We start from the raw sequence: 11,893 nt of genomic DNA on the forward strand, positions 1-11,893 counted from the left end.
AATATAAAGCTAACCTTTATGCTTTTACCTTGCATAAAAGGGTAGACAACCCTTTTATGCAAGGTAAAAATATCAGTTATTTTTTTTTTTTTTTTAGGTGCAAGACCCTTTTTTAAAAAAAAAGGAGTGCAGCATCACCCCCTAATTCTCAATTGCCTAGGCAATCAAGAATGAATGGTAGCGCAAAGCCTCCCGGGATACCTACATCACATATCTTGGGAGGCTCTTGGGTGCTCCTTCTGATGATGGGCAAATAGAAAAATTTGCCAATCTCACGCATGCACAGTGAGATCAGCAATTTTTTTTTATCCTACGTCACCCGACCCAGGCGCAAGATCAGGGGCCGTAGGATGAAAAAAAAATTGCCAATCTCACTGCGCATGAGTGAGATCAGCAAATTTTTCTATTTGGATGAAGAAGAACCAGGCAGAAGAGAAGATGGTGGCGCCCAGAGCGCCGGCTCTGGGATGGAAGCCAGGACGACACGGGACCAGATGCAAGACACCCGCAGAGGGATTGGACTGCCCTGCAGGATTAAAAGTTAATTTTTTTTTTGGCAGTTTTGTGTTTAGTTCCGCTTTAAAACAAGATTGGGAATTCTTTCAGTAATTGTTCATAGATCATATACTAATGCTAAAAGATTTACTAATTTTACAATCTTGTGTCTATAAACAAAGTCTGTTGCTAAGACTCTATTTGCATATAATTAATTTTCAGCTGACATACCTATCACCATGTTTTTTCCGTTGTCTCAAAGGTTTGTGAATATACATAATCATATTTCCTTCCTCAAAGAGTTTCACAATTTTTCTTAGAATTTACAAAACTAGACATGCTGGCCACATTTTAACTATTTCAACCAGTTTCCAATCACAAAAGTACCACCCACAGTATATTTTTTTTTTTATTCAATAGTTCAGATTGCTGATTGCAATTTGCTTGAAAGTGGTTGCAATGACCTGAAAATGTGCTTGTCTGGTCAGCTTTAGAGATGGTGTTTTGCAAAAAGTTTTAAATCTAGTTTTAAATATGGTTATATTTCACATACTTTATGGGTATTCATCTTTGTTAGAAAAAATCATGATCTGACTTGCATTTGACCTCCTTCTAAGATGCATCAAGCTTCTTTTAGCAGCTTTTTCCATTAACTTGTTTGGGAGAAAACAAATTGCCGTGTGCACAAACCCTTTCAGTTTAAGTAAACATGCTTACATTAATAGATTGTGTATCGGAGAAAAATGTAAATATATATATCTTCCATACACCCCTGCAATACATGTATATTTTCACAAGTCTTATCCATTAAAAAAATTGTAAGCACAAAAAAGCAGATTCCTGTTGAGGAACAGAAATTCAGTAAATGTTCTCTTTCCTATCCCAGCTAATATTACAGTACCTTTGCTCTGCTAACATTCCAACCAATGGCCTTTGGACCAATTTTGTCCACCAATTTTTTTTTGACAATAATGCTGATTTTTTTTCCAGCTGCCTTGCCTTGACCAATACGCTGAGCTGATTTATTAAAGCTCTCCAAGACTGGTAAGGATTGATTCTCATGGCTGAACCTAGCTGATACAGCATACTTGGAAAATATTTTTTAAATCATTTGCTATTTTGTAGCAAGTATTTGTTACCCCAGACTAGATCTTTTCCAGGTTTTCTGGATCACCAAGGTTCTCGCAAGATAGTATATCTTTCACAGTCTTGCAGAACTTTGATAAATTAGGCATACTGCCTGTAGGGAAATGACTCTTGAGAGAAGTAGTTGTGGGATGTGTGCCTACTTTATTAGGAGCTGACCTCCCCACAGCTGCCCCTGCATGAGTTTAAATTTTATAATTTCCCAATTTTCTGTCTCTGTGCCATTGTTAACCAGCACAAAAAAGGGAAAGAAGGACTGACAGTCAGAGTCCAGGGGACGGAGGCAACAATAAGTTCTTGATAGAGGTTCTAACATTTATATGCATGTAAACAACTGGCTGGACATATACAATAGGTTTAATGTTGTAAGTTTTTTATTTTTAGATGTTTTCTATTTTGTATACATAATCATACTTTGTATGGTGAAAGTAATACCAGAAGTGTGTTTTCTTAATGTATTTTGATTAGGCAGTTTATTCATTTATCAATTGTAAAAATGCATTTATGTATAAACATATACACATTGAAATAGATGAACAAGGAGCTCCGAATCAACAAAAATGTCTTCTAATTGAGGGTCAGCATTCAAAACATCTCATTGATATTTGTTTTTTTAGCTTCCTCCCATGGCAGAGCTGCAATTACAAAAATAAAGATTGTTAGGGTAAAGTTTCATAAAAAGCAATGTTAATTAATAAACAGTGACTCACAAGACAATATTTGGTAATAATGATCTGTATTTTGACCCATGTTTTAGAAGTGTAAAAGTAAACCATTCACATCTTTTTTATTATTATTCATTTTCATAACATTTAAATGTGATCAGACTCACCATAGTGGCCAAAGTCTAGCAATGTCCATGGTGACCGTGGTGTCCATGGTGACCGTGGTGTCCATGGTGACCGTGGTGACCATGATGACCGTGATGCCCATGATGACCGTGGTGGCCATGATGTGGACCAAAATGTCCAGGAGGGCTACAGTGCCCTGGAGGTGGGTAGGCTGGTGGACAAGGTGGAGGTACACATGGTGGAGGTACACATGGTGGTGGTGCACATTGTTGGGGGGGATAATGTGGGTTTCCTTTAACAAAACACAGATACAATGTAATATAAAGAAATAATACAAATACTGGAAGATGCAAAGCAGAATCCTAAATCAAACTGACACCCAAATCGTAAGACTGCCCAATGTCCTCTCCTCCTGTGTCACAGTCTGTATTCGTCTGTCATTTGCAACCCCTATTTAATGTACAGTGCTGCATAATATGTTGGCGCTATATAAATCCTTTTTATTATTATAAAAAATATTAAAAATATTATTAATAATAATAATAATATTGTCATTTGAGAGCTCAGGTGTTTGGGGCGTTTTATTAAGTGTCTCTAGATTTTCTAAAATTATACAAGTTAGCAAAAAAAAAAAAACTATAGTGATCAACAACAGTTAAAATGTCTGGTAGGAAAGGATTACTTTACTCTCAAAGAAAAACTTAATAGCTATACATGTTATAATATCTGCTGTACTTGAACAGCAAAATCAAATCACAGATATAACACTAGACCAAATCTGGAGAAAAGGAACAATATCGCATGTAATCCAATTGGCAAATTATTGAGAGTGACTTTACATGATCCTTTAATAGCACACACAATGTGATCATTTGAAGGGTTGCTTGAATACTTTGTGCTCTGTACTTGTGTGATGATAATCACTTAAGCCGCAGTGATTAATGAACAATGTACCATAACTTGTTGGAAAGTACTTTGGCCATTAATAGCCAAACTCTGTCACTGTATTATTGATAAGGGAAAACTGATGTTACCATGCTGATCATACTAACTCACATTACTTATATTGGAAAAAAATGTTCTCAGCAGTGCATTAGCTTGTTCAACAGAGGGTATCTCCTATATATAGGGGTATGAATATTTTTAGGGGAATGATATACATGAAAATTTTGTATGTGTAAATCTACTTTAAAAGTGGCCAGCAAACATGGGCTAAACATATAGCAAATGCATGAATGATCAATAACACATGGATATCATTTACCGTGGTTTGGATTCCACATGATTAGAAATCTGGAAAATGAAAAGAAAAAAAATATCAAATAATGAACCAATCAAGTCAATCAATCCATCATCCCACCTTTTAGGGTAAGTGTGCTACGTCCCATATGTCCCAAGAAGCTTTAATCTCACATATAAATTCTCAAGTAAAATAGCAACTTTTAGGAACTATAAAACACATCAAACAACTTATAAAACCAATTATTTTTATACCAACAAATGAAAATATTTTCACAATATTTCTGTATAGCTGTATAGAATTGAATGTATTATCTAGGTAGGTCCTTGCACTGTATAGATTTTGGTAAATCTTTATGTGATTGTATAATCAGACTAGTTGTATCCCATTTTCTAGCGGACCAGTCCAACCCTGTCAATAGTATTCTTCAATATGTATAAAATTAATCTAAATTATATGTGTTAAAATGTTATGAATAAATAAAAGTAGCAGCTCATTATATGAATCATGATTCCTATAGAAAACATTTTTTAAAAACCCTGTAAGCTATGAAATATGAGAACTATGCCAGTACAGATTTTCCTATATAAATTGAATCTAAAAGCTGTGATTAGCCCATTAATAGATTACATACCAGAAACTTGAACAGCGGAGGTGATGTTACTGTACACAGAAAGACTGACTAAGTAAAAGTCAGGAATATGTGGCAGGGTGTGTTCCAGATTCAGGAAGGTGATTTCCACCTGCACTGTAAATGACGTCACTCATGTCAGTTGACCAATACGTTACGGTTGCTTTTCCTGCAGTTGAATCACAATGAGATGTGACAGCATAGGCAGCTGAATTCTTGCAGAACATATTATGCATCATAGCTGATGTGAATCTTTTTTTAACAAATGGAAATATTTAAAGAAACAGGAGATCAAATAGCTTCCTGATGTCTTTGTAAAGAAAACCTCTCAGACTATTCTATGCTAGATAAAAGATTAAAAAAATGGTGAATTCTTCCTACCAATCCTCTAAGTATTTATTTTATCAAAGGTTCTCTGAAATTTTTTTCAAGCATTCCCCTCGGGTAAAAAGGAGAAAGGATGCTATAACCTCTCCCACAAATTGGTAGCTCCCCGTTAAAGTGAGTTTAAACCCAACTACTAAAGTTGTGTAATTATCCAATTTTTTTGTCTTGTAAATGTAGTTGAACAAGGTTTGTATAATAGTGATAGTAAACTATAACAAATAGCCACCGATCATGCTAGTTTCTGTCCTTTCTAATACCTTACCAGCTCTTGCAGTGCAGTTTGGTTGACTACATTCTATGGACCTAATTTATTAAAGCTCTCCAAGACAGGAAAAGACTATCATGGGTGATCCAGCAAACTTGGAATTGATTTGTTAAAAAGCATTTGCTTTTAGCTGGCAATCCTGGACTAAATCTATTTTTGGTTTGCTGGATCACCCAGGTTCACTCTGAATAGTCTATCTTCTCCAGTCTTGGAGAGCTTTAATAAATTGGGTCCTATGTGAACTAAAGCTAAGTGTGCTTTCATGCAATTTGCTGCATTCAATATTTCCTACTTGTTGATTGACAGCTGTTCTGATCATTTGTCAGCTGAAGCTCCACACAGTCAGTCAACTATAGTCGCTGGAAATAATCTTTAGTAGTGGTTTCTAGTGACGTTAGAATGAGCAGTGATTTTTGTTGTAAAGCAAGGAATGAAGGAATGACAAGCAGGAGGCCACCCCACTGTAACCTTTAATAGGAACAATATCAATGATTACTGGTACAGCAAATTGATAAACAAATTAAATTTGTTTGCTCCCAAGATGATCACAAGTGGCCACCGCAGAGGATGAAAATACGGTATCTGTACATGGCTTAGGAGTGTAATTGGCTAGTAAAAAATGTATCTGCTGAGAGAATCAAAGGATCATGATCTTATGTTAAAGTGGGAATCAGAAAAACAAAAACTGCTGTGTAAAAGCTATAAGCAAATTGCATCATATATGTCATTTTTTATTTTGCCATTTTTATGCGTAGTGCACAGTATTTCCATTAAATCCTGATCCGGTTGATGCAACTGTAAATGTGTTTTTTAACTTGCTTTTTAACTTGCTTGTAGTAATTGCTTATATACTATAAATGCAAATAGTGAAAACTATTTTGCTTGTCACTATTGGTGTTTTTCACAATACAAGTATGAGTTAGTTAGTAAAAAAAATAGAAAATTTAATAGAAAATGCCATAAAATAACATTTATAAAATGGGAAATCTGACATTCCCTCTGTGGGAATTAATTACTATCATTGAAACACATGGACCTGGAACAATGCTATGAGGGAATGTTTGAGGGAATGTTAGATTCCCTGTCAGCCCTTAATGTCATATTAGCTCCAAATAAAATACACTACACTTTCCCTATAAACACAAAACCTGTTTTTCTGCATTTGTTTACCTACAAAAAACAATAGCTGTCACCTTGTCTAGGTATGACCCTAATTGCCATGAGTACACCATACATAAGGCAACATGAATGCCTGTTGTTAAAAGATGTAGACTAGCAGTCATGAGTGTACCCACGTCACTATAACTGCTTTGTTTCACAAGGGCGGGTGCCATACTGCAGTAACTTGATTTGCAAGAATATTATGAAGGCAGTAAATAACATAGGAACAAAGTTCTATGAATGTTATACTAAGTCCTTAAAAGCTAACATTGTATTAAAGTAATCAAATAATTGTATTAAAGTAATCAAATAATGGTAAAATATTTTTCCTTTGTGTTTACAAAGGATAAATTTTTTACCTTTATTTGTTTACTTTAATACCACCTATCCCTTGATGTAATGCTAACCGGAAAGAAAAAACACATCAAAAGGAAAACGTGAATAATACTCACCTTTCACATTAATATCTGGCTGCCCTTCTTCTAGGAGACACCTGAGGTTTGGCATTCCTAGTATTCCGGGATTCATGTTTACTAGAAGCCAAGGGGTAAAGTGAATATTTTAAGGTTTTCTACCTTGTATCTTTATGCAAGATCTGCTTTCATTACAACCGTTAAACTAACATAAATGCAGTGTAATGTTTTACCTGCTAATTGATTTGTAATTATGTACCAACAATCTTACAAATCAATGTGTAAATAACACACCCTTATGAGTGTGACCTTAAATGAAAACTCCAAACTTATACTTAATACTTATGTATTACATGTTGTATTATCTGATCCATCATAATGTTAGAACTTCTAGGGTTGATCTCTTCCAACAAGTTCAGAATTTTTGTAAATTGAAAAACTCATGTGCTGATTTTCAAACACTTGTAGACTCAGATGAAATGAAATAGCAAACCTTGTGTCAGCACCACTTTCTAGCTGTTTTGCTGCTTTTGGCAGAATTGCTCATCTTTTGAATGAAGCATTCTGTTATTTCTGTGTTGGGTCTTTTTTTTAAGGGCTTAACACCAAAAACGTCCATTGCTAATGAAACACCCAAATAGTCCATTGCTAATTAAACCCCAGCATCCTCCCCCACCCCCTGGCTATAAAACTGTGTTTCACGTTTGCACTTTAAAAAAAGATCAACATTCTATTAAGATCTCCGCTAGCCTTAACACATAGTTGTTTTTTTTGGATCTGTGGCAGTTTTATCTACAAAAGGAAAGGAGGTAATTGGAAGTTTTGATGCCCACTTTGTGGGAGTACAGTGGTTCACATGATTTAAGATCCGACAGCTAATTGTCCTAAGCATTGTTACATGGCAATAAGATTCCAAGCACATTCAATCTCAGATTTAATTCTTTACATGTACAAAATATGGATGGAATTCACTTTAGTAAGCTTAAAACAAGAACTAGTTTATTGCACATGGCAATAGGTTGTGGATCAGGATACCCCGAACACACGGACACTCAAACATCAAACTATGCTGTTTCAGCCCCAAATAGTTGCATTTTTGCCCATTCTGGTGCTTTGGGAACTACATAACACATTGCATAATGAGTGTTAACGCGCATGTCTTAGCACAGCGCATCAGGATGGATATGTATGCACTCACAGTCTGCCTGGAAGCACTTTTTTACATTCTAAGAAAGCCCAATGTGACACATGCATGATATCTGGCTTGCGCAGAAGAAGCAGCACACAGCCTCCTGGTTTTTATGTGACATATAAATCCCAGAAGGCTGCAGATTTTCCCTTCTGTCTTTAAAGATGGAAGGGAAAAGGTATTCCCCAAAAATGTTAAAACATTTTTAAAACATTTTTAAAAAACACATTATTACATTATATAAAGCTACACTATTATATAATGGTAAAAATGTGGTGATAGGGTCACTTTAACCTTTTGTTGCATCCTCCATGTACTAAAAACAAGCAGCAACATTAGTGTTAAAAATCCAGCACAGAATGATACCTTTCTAGCACACCCTGCTGGAGGAAACTAAAACAACAAGTAAGAGAAAAATACTGTATATAGAGAATATAAAAGATTGGGAATTTTGGTAAACTCAACAATAGTTCTATATAACATTATTTATATAATCAGATAGTGTATTTTTTAGTGTATTTTGCACTGTGCTCTTGGTTCACTACCAACAATCAGTATGTAGTAGATGAATAACGCATTTACTAATCTTGGTCTTCCTGCAACTGTTAGAATGCAGGGGCCCACAAATTAGTGGCGTACAGATTACAAGTCACTCAGGTCTGTGCCTAGACCAACCCTGCAGCACTGCTCAATGATTCAATGGCTGACCAAGCAGCATGATCCAGTTGCACAGAGATAAAACTTCTCGGCTATTATTGGAGTGGTAAAAAGTCAATGATAAAGACCTAGCTACAGTGTCTGGCAGTAAAGACTGAATTATAAGTCTGGCCTAACAACCCTATATATAATGTATTTATTTGATATTATAAATTACATAAAGTTATAATACATTATGTTGTATATAGTGCATAAAACATTTTTTTTCTCAGTTTGTTTGTTTCATTTAATTTAACAATTATAATTTAGAATAGGGGTGTCAAACTCAAATACACAGTGGGCCAAAATGAAAAATTTGCAGGCCAACCTTGATATTTATTGAAAAAATATCTACAATTGAGGAAGGTCACTAATGAATGTCAACAGAGGAGGGGACTCTTGTGGGTCGGGAATGATGCGTCAGCAGAGCATTCTGTGATTTGTAGTATTAGCAGTGCATGTCTACCGGCGGGCCATCTCTAGTAGACATTTGGTAATTTTCTCATTAGCCAAATATAATTACAATGTGGGCCTGAGTTTGACATCCCTTGTCTAGAAACATTTATCTGCAATCATCATTTTCCAGTTCGCACAAATATAGGTAGGTATTTGCATATTTTCTGTTGTATAGTCCTTTTAATGAGAGTAATGATTGAACCCTGAGTAATATAAGCTGCTTTATTTCAAGAATGAAAAAAATGTTGTTTATCATAATGTTAATGACAGCCAGTGTATATTTCACCGGACAAGACTTCGTTAAAGACCTTCCACTGGTGGAAAAAGATCCTAAAAGAAAGAAGACTCTGAATGTCATGTGACTAACCTAAATATCTCTAAAAGTTAAGTACAAAGTGAAAAAAACATAACATTTCATATGGGGTTGCCGAAAGGAAGAGGGAGCAGGCTTCCGTGCCATACCAGACATTATAAGCAGGAAGATCACTCTGTTTCATGATTTTATTGTTCAACCACCACTCTGTTTATCTGCTGGGAGCAAAGCCCCGTGGAAGTTACAACTTGCTGGAGTCCAAGATTACATGGGGCAATGGACTTCTTGGGTGATTGCACTGATTAGCCCGCCACATGGATGGAATTACCTTCTTCTCCACATCTGGTACCAGGTACACCCATCTGCTCCTACTACAAAATCGAGAAACAAGAAAAGTTAATATATGTTAAAATTTGTGTTGGGGGATGAAAGCAACATAACAATTGCCTAACCAGCAAAACAATGCAAGGCTCATCAGAACGTGGATGTTTCAGCTGCTGGTGTGGGCTCAGAAGCATGTCATAAAGCCAGAACTAAAATAAAGTCAAAGATAAAAAGGTACACTGCAGGTTAAATGATTGACTCTTCCATACAACAAGGAAAAAACAATGTGAAATCTCCGGGCAGTAGTTATTGTTCATTGTTTCCTCAATATATTATGCCCCTGTTTCTTTTATTTGGCATTGCATGGATTTTGCACTAGATAAAAACTTTGCACAGTGCATGCAGGGCATACCTTTATTTGGATGATTCATGATTGAGTCACTGCAGAAATAGCAAAAATAAAATATGTAAAAATGCATACCTAAGACATAATTATAGATTTACATTTATATAGCATGATACATTCTTTTTATATAAGGCACATTTAAGCTGTATACATCTAAAACACCGTAAATATCTATAAATGGCTAAAAAGTTGTGTAATTCCCACAAATCTGCCCATTTTGAAAAAAAAAAATGCAGATATATAATGGAGAGAAGATATCAGTATGCACTCTCTTTTTTGCAACATTGAACTACAAAAACCACAACCCATCTCATTTATAAAATAAGAAATGGGTCCCAAGGTGTACCTTGTGAAGGAGCCCACTCTGCCTGAATAAGCCGAGGGAGTTTTGGAATTGTCATCATGTGTTTTCTGTCATCATTTTTATTTATTAGTTTGCTATTATTTAAACAATACTCAGTGGGTCAGCCATGAAGGTCTGTGATGACAACACACTATCCCGGTCTTCCAACTGTTCTTCTGCATTATCACTTGTCACAATCTTTCCTAAATACAGACTACAAATATCCATTGACAAACATTGCACAGACATGGTCTACTGTTTTACAGCTGTTTACAGCTTAGGAAATCGGTCCAGCGAAAGGACATGAGTTGTATGGATGCATGTTGACAAAATGTGGCTGCAAAGAGGCTGAATAAGCTCAACAATGATATACAACAAAGGTGGAAATAGTATTTTATCGAAGAAAAGTGTTAAATACACAGTTCTTGAGCAAGCTAAATATTATTCATTTAGGGTAACATGTATTTTAAGTACTGGTTCACTTTACTTATTAGCTGTGTTTTACCGTCAATTGTTATCATGAATTGGCTAAAACTCTATGGCCTACTGCATTCGGTCTGCAGGCCAGGGAACACCTAGCGGGTTGCTATAGTTTTTTAAGCAAGCTCTATAAATCAATCACCAGAATTTACTTTTAGGTTTAATATGCAAGGTTTGAAATATTCCCTAAGAAAATATTTTTCTTGACATTGTCCACCTTCCTTTTACTGAAAAATAAAAATAAAATAGAATATTTTTATTTTAAAAATAAATATTTGATATTGTTATGTTATTATTTTTATTTTTGTATAACATATTAGTAAAAATCAGGGTAAGGCAAAAGCCAATACTATCAATATCTTTATACAAATCAATAGATATTTTTCTAGGTTGTCTGTTGGCAAACAAAGACACTTTGTAAGCCACTAGATCAGGTAGATTAACTTTTGGATAATGCTGAAAAGTATATCAATTGCGGATGCATAGCAATAGCTAAAAGTCCCTTATGGTGCAAACATTCAAAATATAATTGTTTTTAATGACTGACATTTAAATTTGGGAATTGAAAACTTTCAAAAACAATATACTCAACCCATTTACAGCATATTTCCTATGGATTTGTTACTAACTTTCTAAGACAATAATTCTAATGCTTTCCATAAGGGCCATGCTGGTCATAATGTCCAGGAGGGTTATGGGCTCCTGGAGCATTAGGGGGAGGATGACCTTTCTGTTCATGATGTCCATGTCACACTATGCATGAGTTTTGCTAAATTTCTGATTTGATATCACTGGGCTCTGCCCTGGATATCTGTGAATGACTGCATTGTAGCTTGGGACATTAGAATAAGCTGAATGCATGTACACTATTATCAATGTAATCAAACAAAATATTGGTTTATCATTTTATAAACATGGCGTTAAAGCTCCTTTCCAGCCAATACTAAAAAAGGCCTTAGGAGACTGTATATAGCAAGAGATCCTTACCAATTTTACATTCAAAGCCATATAAGCTTCTCATTGCTCTGGAAATGCTGGCTTGGCCCAATTTTGGGATGTGAACCCAGTATACAAAGTGAAATGTTTTGCTGACATGTCAGCCCCTTTGTCAAGATGAAAGCACCCACCACCTGTCTTATATATACGGTATTCTGCTG

At 35.4% G+C, this 11,893-nt stretch overlaps 1 long non-coding RNA gene across 2 annotated transcripts; it reads right to left on the bottom strand.

The window, feature by feature from the left end:
* Window positions 1–1,993: 1,993 nt before the first annotated feature.
* Window positions 1,994–6,583, bottom strand: LOC140335656 (uncharacterized). Of its 2 annotated transcripts, none has more exons than XR_011921745.1 (5): window positions 6,569–6,583; window positions 4,307–4,420; window positions 3,697–3,725; window positions 2,474–2,724; window positions 1,994–2,276 (listed from the first exon to the last, which is right to left on the bottom strand). It is a non-coding gene; the product is annotated as an uncharacterized lncRNA (long non-coding RNA). The 2 variants fall into 2 exon arrangements; XR_011921744.1 differs by having other exon boundaries at window positions 4,307–4,472.
* Between the last annotated feature and the right edge of the window lie 5,310 nt (window positions 6,584–11,893).

Source organism: Pyxicephalus adspersus, chromosome 7, assembly GCF_032062135.1.
Source record: "Pyxicephalus adspersus chromosome 7, UCB_Pads_2.0, whole genome shotgun sequence".
Lineage (NCBI taxonomy): Eukaryota > Metazoa > Chordata > Amphibia > Anura > Pyxicephalidae > Pyxicephalus > Pyxicephalus adspersus.